General features: G+C 40.9%; 1 protein-coding gene across 1 annotated transcript in view; it reads left to right on the top strand.

Annotated features, from left to right (window-relative positions):
• Window positions 1–1,945: 1,945 nt before the first annotated feature.
• atf7ip (activating transcription factor 7 interacting protein) overlaps window positions 1,946–20,904 on the top strand; it is a 36,278-nt gene continuing 17,319 nt past the window's right edge. Inside the window, exon 1 of the mRNA XM_088420408.1 lies at window positions 1,946–2,507. The gene's annotated coding sequence lies outside the window, so the exon portion shown is untranslated. The remainder of the gene's footprint in view (window positions 2,508–20,904) is intronic.

Raw genomic sequence — 20,904 nt, forward strand, 5'->3', positions numbered from 1 at the left:
TCAAACTTGTATTTGACTGGTCAGGTATGGTGTGCAATTGTGTGAGCAACAAAGGACATCGATATAACTTTCATTTCTTGCTTTGTACCATAAGACTTTTGGTGCCATAACAGTTTCAACAGGTTGGGAATTAGCCAGTGTAGAAACAGGAACACTGAAGCGTTCTGCTGCTGTGCTACATTAGCATGACTTACCTCCTTGTGGCTGCCTTGGGAACTGCACATTTCAGGAACATCAACAAAATGGCTGACTACTGCATGAGGTCAGCAGAATGAGGAAATAGACAACATGGCCTTCCATTCTTATGACCGTCATACGATTACTGTGTAGAAACTGTGTGCTTATTTTTAAAGTGGTGAATACAACTCTGATTAATCTAGAAATGACTCTCTCCTGAACATCTGCAATGATTAGGCAAAATTATTAACTCACTGGTTGTTTTCTTCTCTTTTGTAGTTCACATACATTTAAAAAGCTAGTGGCTTGTTTCCTTCATTCAGCGAATCAAATTCAAACAGCGATATAGGAATTAAAAGGGAATTGAACACTGCAGTATACAGTAAGTCCATCTTCGAGCAAACAATGTGGAAGGCAAAGTACGACCCACGGGTGTCATACGACCTGTTTTGTATTGTATTTACAATTCCGTCTTGAAAATCATGTAATATCCACTATTGATTTAGTCGATTTTTCATACAACTAGTTAAGTCAAGCCTCCTGTCACTTGTTCGTGACCTGTGTGTAATGTTTGGAAAATGTTGCCCGCACTGCCTTCAGCAGTAAGGATAGAACATATTATTAATGCAGTGTATAATAACATAATATCGTATTTTCCTCAGTTGATGAAATCAGGTAAACGTGTCAAAGAAGTAATTGCATGAAAATATCAAATGACCAAATATCAAATTGTAATGGCCATATAGAAGGAAGGGCATGGATTGAAAAAAAAAAGATGAAAACTTATAAACAGTCTCTTCAAGGGTCGTATTTTGCCTATTTTGATGTCTCTCCCCAAAACATCTGATTCAAATGATCAGCAAACCAGCGAGTTCCGTGGAAGTCTGATAGTGACCACGATCATTTGAATCAGGTGCGTTGACAGACGGAACCACAAAAACTGCAGGGTACAGCTCGCAAGGATCTGGAGTTCCCTAGACACCCTTGATACAAACATACATGGGGTTTTATGAAAAGTTTTAAGCATCGTCAAATCTAAAAGGGGTCATTGATTTTTGAACATTCATTTTTCAATATAGTCCCCCTCAAGGGTTGAACACTCACACCGAAGGCAAATGACGTGCTGACGTTCACAAGCTGAGCCGTCTGATGCCATTTTCAACTGATGGCAAACTCGACTGAGATAGATCAAAATGATTGATTTTATTGCTTTCGTATTCCTCATAGAACATATTTTAATGGACGTTTTTGACTTGAGTTTCCCCTTAAAACCAATCAGATTTCAGACTTGCATCAGCTGATACAGCATTTCACCGCCGAGTGGCCGGTCACAAATGAAATACATTCAGTGATGCATGTCTGGTGAGTGTGATTTTTTTCAGTCATTTTAGTGAATTGTTTCGATATATTAGTGATCCTGACCGACGATACACATGGCACACGATGTCGTACTGCTCTTTCGAGAACGGTTTTATAACTGCGATGAAATGGCTCGCCGCTGCGAAATTTGACTCTCAAACGTAAAGAACTGCGATGCAAGTGAGCCAACCGCTAGGGCACCGAACCGCTAGGGCACCGAACCGCTAGGGCACCGAACCGCTAGGGCACCGAACCGCTAGGGCACCGAACCGCTCGGGTGTAAATGCGGTTTGTACTAAACAATTTCTGCTTGGAGTTGTTTTTCGAACTGACTCCTCCCCCGCCATTTAATCCCTCCCCTCGGGCCAAGCATGCCCTGCCCCCTACAATCCGCCATTAACGTTCTGTGTCAGTTCAATCGGCTGCTCCACTATTTTGTGTTGGAGAACAGCTTGCGCTTCGGCCTCACGGGCGCCTGTCTAGTGCGGACTTTGATTTCCCCCTACCGCTTGTGGCCGCGGCTGCGTTGTTGTGGCAGAGGTCTCAAACACAAACCGTTGCACAAACCGATTGACGACTAGGACTCGAGGGTTGGTAGAGTCCACCGTCTCCCCGCCCACTCCTCCTTCTTCTCCACGAACTGTTCACTCTTCCCGCCTCCGCGCCGCAGACGGTTTTGTTGCGTTGGGAAAGAGGAGGAGCGACTGCAGGCGACCGGACGACTGAGAGACGACTGGAGTCGGTTCGCGAGCTCAAAAAGCGACCCAGGCACCTCGCCGCACCGCTCCGCCGCAGCTTTTGGTCGCCGTTGTAGCAGTTTGCCGGTTCCCCGTTTCCTCGGCCAGCGGACTTTGAAAAAAAGTGGCGTTGGGACAATATCCCGAGGCGTGGAAAAAGAGCGGACGGACTTCTTTTGCCGTTAGCGACACGGGAAAAATCGCGGGAACATCGCTTGGACGGCGCCACTGTCGGTAAGTGATGGTACTGCGGCTATAGCTAGCATACAAAAAATACACGTTTTTTCCCCCACATTTTATTGTATCACATGCAGACTTTCTGTTCGCATTTGGCTGTGCATACAAACATGTTTCTTTACCTGTTGCCTGATTTAGACACTTCTTTCAATTGCAGAGTACTGTTTTTATACACTTATCTGCACATGAGGCTAGCGCTTGTTGCGATTGTGCGACAGCCGCAGTTACTGTATTTGACAGCAATTTGTACTTTTGTTTATCTCGTTTTTTTGACAGTAGAGCCTTCTTTTTTAACTGATTCGAACAAGTCTTTTACTATTTTTTCATAAACCATCGATTCGCACCTCTTACGGAATTTCACATTTTCAAATTGGCGGTTACATTTTACGAATATTTCCAATACTTTCATATTTTTTATCGCTGAATGTGAGTGCTTGCAATTGTTTGCAAACTTAGTGAATGTTGGCTTTTTCTTAGGATTTGTTAAAGGTTGCAAAAGGTCACAAAGTGTTGGCTAACAGTTTTACTTGTTCCAAGCAGTTTATAACATTACAATCAGCTTTAAAGCCTGTACCTCACTATGGAGTAAATGCTTGTGAACGTTGTTGTTTTCGCCAAGAACATTTCAACATGTTCTAAATTTGGGTTCGATTAAAAACATTTGATCGAAATTTCCATTAATTTATCATACAAAAACAGGAAATTATTTCAAATTGACAGCATTATTATGGAATTGGTATTATGGAAATGTGGAGATGACTGGACACGCCACAAGTGCCTTTGGCTCCAGGCTGCAAAGTGCAACTTTCTTGCGATATTTTTGTGTACTTGTAAAATATATTGATCTACTCATGCCAAGCACATACTTTTTCATGAAACTCAGTCTATCACGATTTGTGGCCAATCGATCTGAGTATATTGGATACAATTTTGGCGTGGTTTACTTTTCAACTGTTAGCGAGTAAGTGTTTAGCCCCAGTTTACATTCATCAGTTTTTCATATTTATTAAGGATGGATTATTTGAGATGGTGAAAAAACAATGTACAATTGCTGAAAAATTTCATTAGACACCCTTGCCGCCGAAGAGAACTAGACTGCGTTGCCAAAACGCTGCATCATATATGCAGTGCGTCCTAGAGACTGGGAGTAGAATAGGGGATTACGTCACAGCAGTGTCTGTCATGTGACTTGATGTTTGGAAATTGCAACCGTTTTTTGGTCGAAACCCGTGGTTTGCTATCATTTGAATGGATTTTCTTGCTACTTAACCTACAGTGTTTAATCCATGTCTACTGGGTGTCACACATGTAGATGTTTAAACCATTCAGTTTTGTGCGCTGTGCCCAGCAGACTGCACAGATGAAATAGAGTTTGAGGGTAACAGGTTTCTTTAGAAGTTGTCAAGCTGCAAAGCATAAATGAAGATAAAATAGAAGAATAAACTCACTTTGACCGTAAGCTTCACAATTTGGTTCATCAAAAATAACAAAAAATAAGGCATTTTGATACTATTAAAATACATTTGGTTTAGATTAAGCATAATCCTATGGCCTCTGGCAGCCGGATTTTGTTAAAGGTGAGTTTCAGTCAGCAGCATTCTTTGTAATCGTTCTACATTTAACCCCCCCTCTTGTCTGAAATGGTACAGGCCAGTAATTTTCCATGCGCCACACAAGCCTTGAATGTGGGTGTGGCTTAATTTCAGCGGCTGGGCAGACATGAGCTGTTCAGACCATCCCTTTAAAAATGTATCAAATATACTTAATGTTGATGTAGTAATTTATAGGTCAGTCACCCGTTTTTATGTTTTTCTGCGTTTAAACCACAGAGCACACGCTAGCCACACATATGAAGGCCGATTGATTTTGGGACTAATCAGACTATGTCTGGCATACCTGCATTAACATGAATAGATTCAGTGTAGAAGTGTACTGTATTTCACGGAGCGAGTTTTCAGTACCGTGGTGATTACTTTGTGAAATACTGCTTCTTTGATTCTCATCCTATTTCAAAGGAGCACCACCTAATTGCATAATTGGCATTGCTACTCAAACTCTAACATCGGATTAGTTGCAGATTTGATGACTTCACAAGCTGTGCATTTGGGAAATTTTTGAAATGGCATAACTGTTTTAACAGTTTCTTTAATTAAAAGATGCGCAAAACACTAAAATCACAGCGATCACGTCCATTTCATTTTACACACTCAAAAACATATATTAATTGATAATTTGTTGACGTGTTAGTTGCTTATGTAGTTCATCTCGAAAGAATGTATTTGGCCTTTTTAAAACGGGGCAGGCTAAGAGTAGCGACAGCAGCAGCAGATCGTGGCCACTCTTAGCGATTTCTCATTGCCCACATCTGCATGAGTGAGGCAAGATGTCTGCCAGTGGAACAACATAGAATTAAGCTGATTAGACCCCGTACCTTCTAGTTACCTTGGACTTGAGATCGTGTAATGGCTTTCATTAATCAATGTTCTGGACATACCTTGGTTTTAAGGTCATGAAAATGCAAGGAAAACTAAAAGGAAAACCAATTGTGAAATAACATATATAAGTGTGTAGGTAAGCAATAAAAATATCATACATGTCCTCACAATTAGTAGTTGTTGGTGGCACTATGGTTAAATACAAATAATCGCTTCAAACATAGCATACAGAAATAGAATAATTTAATGACTTGTTGGCGCTGACTTTGTCCTACTTTAAACCGTTCCGTTCGTTATGCGTTGTGCATTGTATTGGTACAAGTGTTGTATAACCAAATTGTGGTATTTTCTTTCTCAAATGTTTTCACATCAAACTGCTTTTTTTTCTTGATATCATAAAATATAATAATTCTTTGTCACAATCAGCTGTGAACTTTTATCACGTGGTTGGTGGAATTATTATTAAGCAGCACAACTCAACCCAGGTAAGAACACACCCCCTAAGCTTTTTCAAGTTAATCATGTCGCCTCATCACAGAAACAGAATATACAGATGGATGCTAAAAAAAAAGATTGTTGAGGGAAAGCCCATTTATTTCAATAATCTGTTTCAAAAAGTGACTTATTTTCATTAGTTCACCACCAAGGCTTTATTAGTTTTAATTTTGATGATGTCAGAGACAAATTCAGTATTTCACAAAATTGGACTATCATAATAAAGTTCAACATTGTAGCCTTCTCTTGTCCCAGTCTTGTCAGCTTATTAACTTAAAACACCTCCAGATGTTTTCCTAAGCATTGAAATCATCTGTCTGGTATAGTAAGCTTCAGAATTTTGGGGTAGGCTGGTGACCTGACGGTCGTGCTGAAAATAATAATTGACCTACTCCATGAGGAGAGAAAGTCCTAAAAAGAAATTGCAAACAAAGCTGGATGCTCACAGAGCGCTTCATCAATGTACATTAACAGAGTGGTGAAGAAAGGGGAAAATGGGAAAAATTGCACAAGTGACAGAGATGACCGCAGCCTCAAGAGGATTTCCAGGCAATGGCTGTACAGAAATCTGGAGAAGTTTCATAGACTGGAGTGAGCCGATCAACCCCACACACAGATGTTGACTTGCCATGGACTGCAAATCAGTTGTTTCAAGTCACTCAAGAACACAACAACAGAAGCATTTGTGCTTGGCAAAGGAGAAGAAGTATTGGTCTGCTGCCCAATGGTCCCAAGTCTTTTTGCTGATAAATGTACATTTTGAGTTTCCTTTGGAAATCAAGTCCCAGAGTCAAACTTCCCAGAGTCAAAGGACAAACTTTTTGAAGACATGCTTTTATTTTCCAGCAGCATTTGGCACCTGCCCACAAGGCGAAACTGGTGTACTACCCATGAAATAGCCACGGAGCACCAGATTGGCCAGCAAACTTGATTGACTTAATCCCCTTTGACTATCTAGGGGGATTGTCAAGATGAAGTTGAGGAAACACATTTTGAGATGCAGATGATCAAAAAGCCAAAATCAAAGGTACTTGGGACACAATAACCTGAACTGTGCCAAAGGCTGTCCACTGTCATGTCATGCTCCCTTTACTCCATAATTATTGTAAGAGTAGGCCCAACAAACAACTGGCATAATAAAATAATATACTGTTCAGAAGACGAACATTTGTGTTTTTAAATTTTATTTTTTGTCACATTAAATATTTCACTTAGTCCGGTGAACCCATACACACGTTTCACTTTTTGAAATAAATTATTGAAATGAATACTTACTGTGTTTGCTCTCAAATAAAATCAGTGTGCTACACAGGTATTTTTGCGTACATAAAATGAACACTGAATGCTCTGGGAACTGTGTTGCATTGTGGGCAACGGCGGCCATTTTAGCCCAGAGGTATCCACGGTGAACGTAAACAGGAATCTGTGAGGTCCCACGGTGAATGCTGGCCTTGCAAAATGCAAAGAAGGCAATTTTCATGGAAACATCATACCAAGAAAACTCACTAATACTATTGCCAGCAAGCTCTTGTACTACGGCTTTAAGTGGAGCACATGCAGACCCGTACCTTCCTAAGGTTAGCACTGCTTGAACTCTTTAGCTAGCCGTTGCTTGCTAGTGGCTGCTCTTTGCATGTCATGTTTACATGTCATGGTCTCTGCCTGTGTGCACCCATGTTAAAAAATCTTGAGGTGTCGAGTCTATGAATGAAAGCACTGTGCAAACTTGATTTTTATTTTTATTTTTACTAAAGTACAGCTGGTTTGTACTTGAAAACACACCAAAATATCTTGGAATGTTATGGTAATCGTATGGTTCTTATCTCTTTATCATTACTTTTTTGTTTCAGTCTTACCATTAGGTCATTTTAGCATGAAAAAAAGCTTCAGAAACAGTGTTTGGGAGGGCAAGGGGCATTCTTCATCCAAATTTTGCGGTTGTATTAAGTATGATTAAAAAGAAAAAAATTCAAGCTGCATTTACATTGGGCCTTGTACTCTGATTAGAATGAAACAGAATTACCCTTTGAAACCAAATGTGCCATACAAACACCACAATCACAATGAAAATGCAGATTCCAGATGGACATTCTTTCGAATCCACAGGAATGGTTTATTCCGTTTTCCAATCAAAACAAATGTCATTTATATGGCTCAGTCAGAAGAGCCTGGCAGTATGTGGTCTACGTGAAAGAGGAATACACCGATTTTACACCATCACCAATACACCAGCCATTGAACATTTTGGAAAAAAAAAGGCTTTTGGATAAAACAATGCGATTAAAATCGAAACAATGCTTGGTAGTCAGCTACTGTTGGAAAGCATTTCAGCGGGTTGCATAAAGAGCATTGCCTAGCTTCCACTTATTTTCTGAGACTATGGCTGTGCCTAAAAAAGATTTACCTAGGAAGACAAACACCTTTTTCATCACAGACCAGTCACAATTTGCAAAGGCCAACTTCAAAATCAGGCAGTGCAATAGCCTTCGTAACTCTGTTAGTGGAATGGCTACCTTGGGTCCTTGGGACTACGTTTTTATGACGTCACATCATAGAGCAACCAACATTAACACATTGCCATTTAAAAAAACCCCACCATATTCAATCACAGATTAGGGATGCAAAGAAACCACTAATTCATCATTGCTCTCTTTGTTTCACTAGTGATCATGTCTCCAGCATTAGCCCCTGCTGCTAATCGTGTGGGTGGTGCATTCAAACACTTTTAATTTGAGACCGAAAGAAAGCTGTCAATTCATTACCGTTAATATTTGCAAATGTCTAAGTAATTTCATGAGATTTGACCTGTGGTTGACCTGCTCCACCAAAAACCGCCTCGTTACCCAGGCGTTTGCATCCACATCCCAGGAAAGCTCTCTTTTAGCGCTTTATGGGAAGTGTTGAGCAGCGCACACATCAGCAGTGCCAGCTTCCCCATGTCGTACTGCGGAATGAATGCAAGCTATCCTTTTGGATTTGTCAAAGTACTCAGGTGAAACCTTGAAATCTAGAGGCAGGCTTACTTCCTGCGACGTCCCTTCGCCCGAGTTGTCTTCGGAACTCACACTCACAAGATGGCAAACAATGATGCTGGTCTGCACGACACAGAGAAAGTTTTACACTAGTGAGCTGTACTGTACAGCACAGCCAATAGGAGAGCAGGACAACTAATGTAAGGGATTCTGACCAATGGAAGAGCAGGATACTGGTGCAGTGGTATGGCGCGTTTAATGCATGTGGGAATTTCTGGTTTTCTCTTCAAGCAGGTCAGTTAACGCTCGCATATTGAAATTTTCTCATATTCAGACGCAAAAATTCGGCTGAATTTTTATTCGTAAAGTGAATATTTCCTGTACAGAATCGTTTGTATCTAGAGGCCCCACCGTATACATTACAATAGAATATAATAGAACAGAATGCCTTTATTGTCAAAAGGTATACAACAAAATTGGGAGTGCTACTCTGATTGGTGCAAATGATAAATCATTAAAAATATGAGCAATAAATAGACTAGAATACAAATCATTTGGTTAGCCTTTCGTGAATGCTTTTTGTGCCGACCAGAGCGCAACAGTTGGAAAGCATGTTGACCAAGATGATTTGTATCTCTGACCAATGTTCCTCACTCTGCTCAGATAGCTAGAGCTGGCAAAGTTGTCCAGGGTGGGTAGAGCGCATTCAGTGATTTTCTGAGCGATGTTCAGGGATGTACATAACCTGTATGCAGAAATCAGTGCTGTGTAAGGTCATGTTCTTCACATCGTGCATTCGCGTACATATCCAACTTTCACTCATTACAACAACCGAGCCTGAGCTCAACATTTTTTTTTTTTTTCCTGAAAAGTGGTTTGAAGACGGGGCTTGACATACACTTAAATGCCATGCAACATTTACCACACGTCCTCTGCTAGCAGACAAAACCGGTGCGTTTGATACAGGGTCAAAACATTTCATTCATCTTTCATTTCACTATGAAAAGAGCACCTATGAATGTAGCACAACTGTTGGCTAACAACAAGCTAATGGCGAGACAAACTGCAGGAACAACGCAAGCTCTGTAATAGAAGCTACGCATGTGCGTCTCATGTCTTCCTATTCTGAGGATATTTGTTTCCTGAAGCGGTTTGGACTGACTTTCTAGGCTACATGTCATTCTCATAAAGGTGTGAAGGCGATTGTTCAATTGCCATTTTACAGTTAACGGGGGATTTACCTCTGAATTCCTTGGACTAATTCAACAAAGTCTCGAACGAACCTAAAAAATCATAATTGATGGACTTCTGAATCTTTTCAAGGTTGCAGGCTGGTTGTATGCACACAGATGTTGCTCTGCTAATGTGAAGGACATTGACAAAGGCTGTTTTTGATGAAAGAAAGTGTGCATACCGAATACTGTCTTTGTACTCGTGTGAGTAAGCCACACAAAAATTATGTGCACCCCTGGCGATGTTGATCTGCCTCAGCATCACTTTCCCGTTACATGCAGTGTACCCCTCTCTACCACACCATGATACAATATTCTAGGACACTCAATAGTGATTTGATAGAAGGTCACCAGCAGTTGCCCCTCAAGGTGACTTCTCCTGAGCAATATCACATAGTGGAGTTGCTACTCAAATTTCTTCACCACTGCCCTAGTGTTGATGGTCCAGGAGAGGTTGTCAGAGATGTGGGCTTCCAGGAACTGTAATGAGTGGACTCTTTTGATGCATGTTCATTGATTTTGAGAGGGGCTGACTCTTTGCTATGCTCATAGAAGGCCAGGATTGTTTTTGTGATGATCGGATCAAGGTGGTTTTCTAAACACAATGCTGACAGTCTCTCAACCTTATCCCTGTAGCCCGACCATGGTGGCGTTGTCTGCGATTTTGACGATGAAGCTGGAGAGGTGGGTTAGTGCACAGTTGTGGCTGTACAATGAGTACAGTAAATTGCTAAACACTGCCCTGTGGTGAGCTAGTGCTGAGCCTTGTGAATGGGGATTGATGTGGGCTGAATTTGCCTGTTTGTGTAGGTCCGAAAGTTTTATAGTTTTTATGCCTGTCAGATGTCCAAATGAATGCCAGCGCCCATTTGACGGCCATTCATCATGGATTCCTTTCTAATTTTTTTTCTCTCCAATAAAATCCATGTTGAGGAATTGGTATCATGTACAGTAAAACTCCGGAAATGTACCATGCGTTGAAACCTTTCCCTCTTTGTTACTTCCCCGACGATTAAAAATCCCTTTGTTACATAATACTGAATATTTTTCTCTGCATCTGCCTTGCTCTGAAATTCACTAAAGCGAAAACAAGCCTGCAGCAAAAGTGTAGCTTGCTTTTGCACCACTTTATACTCGGTGTGGCTTTTCCCCGCAGTCAGACAATATTCTCTCATACTATATGTGATAAATGGACCCAACAATATACAAACAACACTATTCCATTACAGTGGTAGATGATCCTAGTAGATTTTATACGATCTAAAGTCTTCCAAGCGTTTTTAAACAGACTCCTCATCTCTCCGCAGTGTGTTTCTAGCCAGGAGTTGTTTACGGTATTTAGATCACAGTTTACCTCTTCAGACGCATCATAAAGGTGTTCAGGCAAACTTCCAAAAGCTATATGTCATCCGTCATTTTTCGCCCGCAAAGAAATTCTGGTAGGTGTGCTTTGCGGAAAATCTGTCCGGCTTGGACTCCGCGCAGAGGAGCGTAGTTGCCGGAATAACGTCATTTTGACGCGTGGATCGACTGTAGGTAGAAGAAGCATCAAACCCTTCGAGAAGCCCCAAACTGCAAAGCTTAACCAACAGCACTCACTTTATATGTCATCAAGACCCCTTCCTAAAGTACTGTCATCGTGAGACCATCCATGCATCCACGCATCCACCCAGCCAGCCAACCTATGCTTTAACCGGAGTTGGGTCCATCGTCTCCCACTGTATCTGGTGTAGGAACGTGGGGGCAGCAGCTTCAGCAGGGAAGCTCAGACGTCCTGTTTCCCAGGCACTCTGGGAGGCGTTTCCTGGCCAGTTCTTCATAGTCTCTCCAGAGTGTCTTGGGTCGTCCCCTGCCTCAACCCGTTGTGCTTACTAGTAGGTTGTTCCTTTCTGTCAACCTCCAGCGCCAGGGAAATGGTGAGCGAGCTGCCCGCCCGAGCTCCGGTTGGATACATAGGGCATCAAGATCGAGATGGCCCATCTCACCTAGCAGTCCTGCAATAGAACTCACTGTCAGCGAGGCCGCCAACTTAATGGAGGCGAGCTGTCCGTGAGCCTGTGCCGAGTCTTCTAGCAAGCATGAAGTTTCTCAAACCCTTCTGAGCAATGTCACAGTGAGGCTCACCAGACATGGACCCAATTCTTGGCTTGCCCACTCCTTCAGAAGCCTCCACCAGCACGGGACTCACTCCTTCGGGTGCATGCAAGCAGGCTGGGCTGATGCGGGAGCAAGATAATGAGTTAGATCCCCATTTGGTTGGTCACCATACTTTGGCGAGATCATCGGTCAGCTTGCATGTACTTGTCATGGCTTGCTCAAAAATCATGTGGAACCGTTTGCTGCCATGTGATTCTGAGTTCAGCGATCTCATGCATTTAGATGAGGTGCAAAGTCCAAAGTTTACGTTGCAAACAGCAATGCTAAACTGCTTATTTCAGGTTTATGCGAGTGGGAACATACAGTAGATCAAACTGTAGATCAAGAGCTTCTCCTTTCAGTCTAGGTCCTCACCAGCACAGACTGATACAGAGTCTGCACTATTGCAGACGCTGCAATCATCTATCTTTTGATCTCCCATCCTTTCCTCATTCATGATCAAGAGCCCAAGATACTTACACTCCTCCACTTGGGGCATGACATCATCGGCGCCATGGAGCAGGCACTCCACACCCTTTTTCAACTGAGGACCATGGTCTCTGATTTGGAGATGCTGATCCTCATCCTAGCTGCATCAAACTCTACTGCGAACCGCTCCCGTGAGAGTTGGAGATCGCAGCTTGATGAAGCCAACAGCACCACATCGTATGTGGAAAGAATAGATGCAATACTGAGACCACCACCATCACCAGTGAGACAAAACTGCATTTTAGTTTTCCAGTAAACTGAATGCATTTGATTTGATAAGACGAGAGATATAATACGACAAGTAATATACAGAGGGTCCTCACCTTACGATGTGGATCTGTTTGTAAGATGCGGTGTAACTCGAATTTCAGTGTAAATAGGAACGCTATAAACAAACGAATAAATAAATAATATAAATAGATTACTGTACTGTAAAGTATCGTTCTATCCCTTATTGCCCCTGTTTCGTTGGAGAAACTTTGTTCTTGCATTGCATTTTATTTTGTAGAGAACTCTTGTTTTGAAGGGCCGAGCAACCTGAAATAGCGTGGCTGCTTTTTTCGCCTCGGCACGTGCACGCGCGTGCAGCATTCTGTAACAAGCCGTGCAGACGAACAAGTGGTGCCTGCAGCCGGCAAGAATGTCTTAAGAAACGTTTAATCTCTAATTTCACTTCGACTGCCTTACACTTTGGAGCCATAACGATGGACAAAAAGTTCAAAAAACGATCAAACGCGTGAGAGAGAAAAGAGAAACACAACCTAAGAGACGCCATCTTCTTCACCCACAACCACCACAAAGCGTATTCATCCGTTGCACACTAGAAACGAGTTCACAATTGTTTGCGTGTTCGTAACCTCGAAACATAGCAAGTCGAGACCATCATAACTCAAGGACCTCCTGTATTTGGTTGCAAATTCTTAGCAACTAGTATCTGTACGGAGATTGTTTCCATCATTGCCTGACATCACCAAATCTTTGTTTAACTAATAGCATCAAGCCTTTCATCCATTGATGATCACAAACCTTTTGTCTGGAGATCAAACTGGGTCCTGCCAGCTTGTGTGCCATGACAGAAAGCCGTGACAGAAGCGTTTGCAATTTTGGTATTGTGAGAAGAGCCTTTAAGCTCTATCCTTTATAGCTTTTAAGAGTCTTGAGAAATAAGACTTTTACAAGTTTAAAATTTGCAGTTCGTCACACCAAGCTTCGTTTTTTGTCATGTATTTTTGGGTGACCTGGCCTCTGTATTCATATTGTAAATAAGTGATCTGTATCTTATTGTGTAGCATGTGTGCTTTTGTTCTTGAAGGCAACCACGAGATTTTGACTTCACTTCAGCTCCCTCCAGATTGTTTCTGATCTGAAAAAGGTTTTTTGTGACCTTCATTTACTGTTTCGGGGTTCATTGGTTCTACCTATTTGACATCTATTGTTTAGTACACCAGTGTTGTGTGTCTTCCTCAAGACATTTGGCTCACTCTCATTCATTTGAATGCAATCGGCAAGGTAGTTTGGCTGCTCTATTTTTTTTTTACCACAAGCTTTGCTAATTTCATCCACTTGTACATATGACATTAAGACTTTGGTTAAGTATTGTTGTAAAACACTGAATTTGTATTGTAATGTATATACTGTTATTTTTTTTCATGTGGTGCTTGGCTGTTGTGTCTTGCTCATTTATTACCTAGAAAGTGATTTTCTGCCACTGTGAGAGCTTCCTTGCACTTTGATTGGCCATAATTTGCAACGTAACCACATCGTGCAACTTCCGGAATCTGTTGACCGAGACTGTCACTCATAAAATCTTGTGGCAGAACCCTGCACACTGTGCAAGTTTTAAGGAGTCGGGTCGTATCGCTCAATGTCTGGTGGTCCTGAGAGATTAAGCAGCACCAGGCCTTCATTTGTTGTTCTATCCTTTAGTAGATATGACAATCCCTTTATCCAACCACCATCAACGTGTTTTCCTATTTACTTGGATTAAAATCAAAAAGCCTGTCCAGACTAATGGTCCCTGAATCACGAGGTAGGTAGCTTTCAAAATAATGTCATTACGTGTACAAGCAATGCGAGTTGTTCGTAGCTCAAACTTGGTGGCTCTTGTACCAATCTTGTTGTACTTGTCTTCCAAATCAGAAGCCCTGAATTCTCTTAGAATGGGTTCTCTGAAGATAACACCTCTGGGACCTTATTCAGTTTTCTGTTGTCCTCTGGTGAAGTATTCAGTTTTCTGCTGTTCTCGGGTGAAGGTGGAATCTTGACAATATGGAAATTAATTTCTGCCAGGAAGAGGTCTAAAATGGGTTCAGCTGACAGGGGCATTTGCACCACTGTCTGAAACTGAAGGGAGTTTTTAATGAACGTTCACGACTTCCCCAAAATACTCCATAGCTGTTATCCTTGGACCTAGTTTTATCTTTCCTGGCATGGTGATGGGCGTGGACAGTAGGTGCTGATATTTCACAATCAGTAAATGTTTTTGAATGCTTGTACTTGAACGTTTCCATTTTAGAGATGGAACGAGATCTATCGCGATTTCTCGCGTGCGCAAGCCATGAAATTCACTTCTTTTTCACTTTTTTGTAGCGTAGTCTTACTGAGCCAAGAGTGCAATGGAGAAGAACTTGGCTGATGGATAGGTTTGTGTGCTACACTCCCGTACAGTAGGTGGCAGTATGCACTTAACCGTTGTTTGCAATTCGCCGTTAATTAGAGAAAGAACAACGCACTCAATGGAGTACAGATATACGGGCGAAATACAAAATGGCCAGATCACTTTTAAATCATCTGAGTGGCAATGTTTGGTTTTGGTTTTGAGATAGTATGGTAACACATTGACTGATAAGTCAAAGAAAGTTTGTAAACCCTGCAAAAAAAAGGCATACACCGCAGCTAACTCGAACTGCATCAAAGGCATTTGCAAGTTTACCACCAAAACCTGAAGCGATAGCCAGCTCTTTGCCTTCTAACAAGCAAGCAACAATAAGAAACGCGTTTGCATCACTAAGGGACCCATGACGTGTGAGATCTACCAAAACAACACAAGATAAAGGTATTTACATCGCACTCGATATGAAGCCATTTTTGACAGTTGAAATGTACATCGCGCTCAGTATTAAGCCATTTTTGATAGTGGAAGAGAGTAGATTTTGGCTGCTAATTGACACCCTTGACCACGGTATGAGATCCCGTCATGAGATCACTTTAGTCGTACAATAGTTCCAACACTTTACAAGAAAACCAAAGCTTTACAAGAAAACCAAAGCGGAGGTCATTGATGCCATGAAAGATGCAAGTAACTTTGCCATCACGACTGATTACTTTACTTGCTTTCAAAAGTACACCTTTCTATGTCTGCTACATTAGTTGGCAGTGAGTGTCACTATTTGCATTAACGCTTTTTTGTTTGGCACTTTAAAGATTATTATTTTGTTCATGTTCAACCTTTCTGAGAGATCTCAGCTGAATAATTTGTTATTGCAGCAGCATATGGAAAACCTTAGACAGTGTATTGCAACCTGCTCAGTAAAAATATATCATTTTGAAATTGAAGTTTAAATTATTTTAAAAATTTAGCAAAATCTCGTCATATCTCGTTCTTGTGGACGCAGCCTCATGAAATATCTCGTCTCATGGGATTTGTATCTCGTCCCATGCCTATTTCACATATAATGGAACTAGAGTTGAATGATAAACCATTTTAGGGCCAAAAATTGCCAACCCAGACAATGTTGTTTCAGGATCCTCAAAATTGATGTTTTTAAAAGTGCTTTTGTACCCTCAAGCTTACCAATCAGTGGTGTCCTACAGTGAACATCTTGAGTACCAAACTGATTAAAATAAAAAAAGCATTGCATCTACATCAGTCTGTCCACCATACTCACAGACACAATTTCCTTTGCAACTGGTTGGCAACGCTTGGCGGTAGCTCGCGCCATAGCAGCACGACCTTCAAATATCAGTGATCATATCCCAGTTTCCGCTATGATTATTTTTTTTCAGCAGCGAGGGCAGGCATTCCAGGGAGTTTGACGTGCATCACGGCCGCAATCTCAAAAAAGTCGGGAATTCATCGACGTGCAAAATGTTAGCTTTATGCAGATGAGCACACGCAAGTGTATTTCCTTATTGAACTAGATTACATATCGCACTGCACAGGATTTGGTCACACACTTTCTCAAGAAGGTATAGCATGACCATTTTTGCTGATCTTTATTTCAAATGACAAAGATTGACACTATTTCTAGATGATTTCAAAACAAATCAATTATTTTATATAACTTCAAAAGAAGACTGCCCCAATGTGAACATTCTTTTGTTCAGTGGGGCCAGCTCCTCTTGTGTGATGGTACTCCAATGCAGTGGTTACCAATGTTGGGTACTTGGATACATTGCAGGAAATATGTAGAAGCTCATTAAAGCTCAGATGTTTGATTAAAACAAAGTATAACTAACTGCATACCATGTATCTGAAAATTGTTCTTGTGCAGTGTTTTAACACACGTTTAAACCCACATTGTGTAGGATTAAGAATTACGCTTTGCTGGTGTTGTGGGATTGTAGCACGCACACTTTGTGTCTCAGAGAAGCCATGCTTTGGAAGCATAGGCCAAGCAAGTGACTTCATGTACAATTTGCCATTGATTTCGGTGTGCAATAGCGCACAAATAGTAAATCTACAAAACTTGTGCATGGTCAACACCGACCAGTTAGTTGCCCCAGGCTTCCGCGAACATAAACAAGGCCACAGACAGATGCGGGAAGTCCATCGTCACTGACAAAAGACGACTAGCACAAGTACTGCACAGTACGGACTCCATGGTAAAATTCCAACACTAGCACACTTTAGAACCGTGGGCGCAACTCTTACCAGTCAAGTAGAATGCAGGACAGCGATCCAGGCACACAAAGATTAAAAAAAGGGCAACAACACGGTGCATGCAGGCGGGCTGTCCACAATACAAGGAAGCCACTGCTCTTTTTGGTTGTTCTTTCGAAGGTAAATTCTTGATATATCGATATCGTGATATATCATTACATTTTTGTTGTATCGCGATGTTTTTGCACGCATTTTCTGTTTTGTTGGGCGGTGGGTGAACTCAAATGCGTAAAATTAGTAGTTATCGCAACTCCCGAACCGATAATTGTACACCGTCGTGAAACTTGTGCTGAGTGGAGCGACAATTAGCATAAACCCAGAAACTCGCTCTGCTGCACACAAAACACAAACCGACATCCCAAACGTGATTTGAATTTCGGTGGCGAAAGTTTTTCTGTGGCGAAGGTTTTTCTTTGGCTCGCGCTAATGCTGAAGACTTATGCCATATCAAACAATGGCAGTGTAAATGACTAGCATTTTTTTTAACGTCTTTAATCAGTGATTGAATATGAATTTTTTTTCTGCCTATGTTGATGTGAGTCGTACAGAAACCAGATGGACAAACAGCGATACCTACTACATACCAACATGACAACGACGTACAAACATGCTGTTATTCCCCTCATGGCAGGCAGATACGTCATCCGATTATCGGCGAATAATCCAAATGTAATTCATTTTAATTCTCTGTGTTATTCTTTAACAAGTTTAGTTCTACTATTTATGTGATGCTTTCGTTTCTGGATTCAAGCAAGATTTGTTCGCCGTTCGATATATAATTTACAATGATGAGCGCACCCTTCCCACAGCGTAGAGAATACACGTTTTAGAAAAAGATGTAAAAGCTTTGAAATGCCTTTTGAGTAATCATTTACTGTTATAATGTATTGTTCATCATCACTTGTGACGTTTACCTACTACTGATGACATGTCACGTAGGTGACAAATCAGTCTGGGACATACACATTTACACTTTCATGCTCGTTTATTTAGGATGAAATGTAAATCAAATATGAGGAATGAAATATGATGCCTGAAGATGAAAAGATGATTGCGTTTTTTTTTTGTTTTTTTTTAAAAGCCAGTTCCCCTGTGCGTTAACGCAAGCAGCAGCCACTGAATATTAATGTCAAATTTTCATAAGTGTGGTCATTTTTGTTTTTTGTGGTCAGGGCCGCAGTTGAATTATTACTTGCAGTAAATCAGTAAATAAAGTGTAGCTAAATAAACATGAAATTGCAGAGTTCACTGTCTTGCAAGCATGAATTTGAAAAAAGAACAAAAACATGGTTCTCAAGTAAACGCAACCAGGAAACACTGCTAGGCAAAATTTGCGGAGCTAGGCGTCAGAGCTTTTCTGCAGTAACGACATAGAGCAGTAGGAGCCATTTTGAAAGATCGTGTTGACTGCAGTCGATTAAAGGGAAAGCAGGGAGTGGGGGAGGGGACTTGTCTCTTTGCTTGCATGAGTACCAGTGGTTGTTAAGTCCTAAAGATCGTGGAATGTTTGCAGTGTGTTATGAGATCATGCACCCTACTCATGATCATTTATGAAACATAATAAGGATTTGAACATGGAATTGATCGAGGGATTGCCTTTGGTACAAAAAAAATCAAAAATAAAATGAGGATCTGGCTGAACAGACAGGAACACATTTATAGCTCAACAGACAGGAACGCGCGCCGCTATCTAAAGAACAAACTCTCCCTCTTGTAGGCAAGCTAAGTGAAACGGCAACAACATTTTAAACACAAAATAAGTGAAACTCAAACGGACTTGCTTAAGTTGGAACGTGTCCCTGTTTTAGAGCTGTTTGGTGAACTCCCCTCTCTGCGGCAATGGTTTAGTCCGGGCTGGGCTGTAAAAACTTCCAACTGGAGCAGGCAGACTGCTGGTGTGGGGGAGGGGTGTTGCCACTCGGTTTCTGCCTTTTGCTTACAGACTACACTGTTTGGTGCTAGCTGTAGTCCAAGCGTAAGGTAGTCATTTTGATTACATCATGAAACATGATAAAACAACAACCGCAGAAAATATTAAACAGAATTGGGTTGTTTTTTTTTTTTTGCATTTTGGAGGAGCGTACAAATTTAGCATGATTTTCATTTTTTTAATACATACACACACACATATATGTGTGTGTGTGTATTAAAAACACACATATATATATATATATATATATATATATATATATATATATATATATATATATATATATATATATATATATTCTCTTGCATTGCGTTTTTGTTATTTTTATTTGCGCCAGTAAGAACTTCTGTGGTAGCATAACGCTAAAGGGTACTCAACATGCGCAGAGTGAGAACTGCCGTTTCCACCCTCCCCCACCTTTTCTTCCCCCTTTTCCTTCTACTCAGCCTGTGTTAGCCTGTGAAAAAAAGGAGAGCAAATTATGCGTACTCCCGTCTGGCAGGCAAGGAGGCGGCGCTTTTGGATTGCAAATTTTCATGTTATTTGTGCATTTTTTGAGGGGCAGAGGGTCCCTTTAATGTTTAAGGTTTATTGTCTACCTGAGACAATAACTTAACCATGTCTTAATATTTGTATATTAACTAAAGTTTCACTTGAATTTTTTAAAATCTGAATTCGGGTTTTTCTATTACCCGTGTTATTGCGTTTCTGATCAGGTGTGAGAAATGCAAATTGTAGTCATACATGACACTTTTTCTAGCAATGAAAAATTGATCAACTCGTGCTGAGTAATCTCTATTCTCTACTCTTAGTTTTATATTCATCGAATAACATTTAAAAACCCCGACGACCCAGTGGAAAAAGAGAGCATGGTTGTCTTACGAAAGCTTCTCGAGTTTATGCGATATTTGCTTATGATTTACCATCACTGAACATCTTTGTCTGTTTGTATATTTTATTAGCTATAGTTGCATGAACTGTGCAAAAATGTAATAAGTGTTGTTTCACAAGACATGCTCGAAGTAGCAGGATCAGTGTACCAGCAGACCTGGTGGCCATTTTGATTTTCACTGAATCCAGATGAGCACAGTAAGGGTGGGGGGAGGAGAACCATATGCGCCGTCCGCAGTATTATTGGAATGCAGACGCTGAGCTCTCATTCACTTGCCTTTGCTAAATGTATAAAAAAAAGCTAATACGGTAATTACTAAAAAAAAAAAAAAAAAAAAGAAGATACAACTTTTTTCAATCTACGCTTCACTTATAGTTAAATAGTAACCAGTGATCACATAATGTGGACGCTTAGCAACAGCATTAACAAAGAAAATTACATTTAATTTAATCTTGCCAAGAGTTCATTTTGATTTTCAATGCAGTTTGTGCATGAGGGTGCAGTTTTCTGGTGTTAGGTTTTCCTTGTTTTTTTTCCCCCTTGGGTGGTAGGCGGAGTCTGTTCAAGGATCCGCTCATGTCTCAGCAGAGCATGCTGCTCGCAGGAGAACTGGTGGCCATTTTGTGTTTCTGCACTATCACATCGTGGGGGATGGGCAAAGATCGAGCATGCAGATTGTTTATATCTCATAACGGTGATTTTTATATACAATTGGCTGGAGTTGCAAGTGAAAGTTTATTTGGATGTCATTTTGCTTTTTTCTTTTATATTTTATACACCCCAAAATCTCAACAAAGTAAAGATCAAATGAAAAAAATATTTGTGAACAACAAAGCCAAGTTTAATGGATAAGATATTATTTTGTATCTTTCAGGTCAGTTTTAAGTTTCGGATCTCTCTTTCTCCCTTTCTTGCTTTAAAGGGAACACCC

The sequence above is a fragment of the Hippichthys cyanospilos genome, chromosome 7 (assembly GCF_059441005.1).
Source record: "Hippichthys cyanospilos isolate Australia breed blue-spotted pipefish chromosome 7, RoL_Hcya_1.0, whole genome shotgun sequence".
Classification (NCBI taxonomy): domain Eukaryota; kingdom Metazoa; phylum Chordata; class Actinopteri; order Syngnathiformes; family Syngnathidae; genus Hippichthys; species Hippichthys cyanospilos.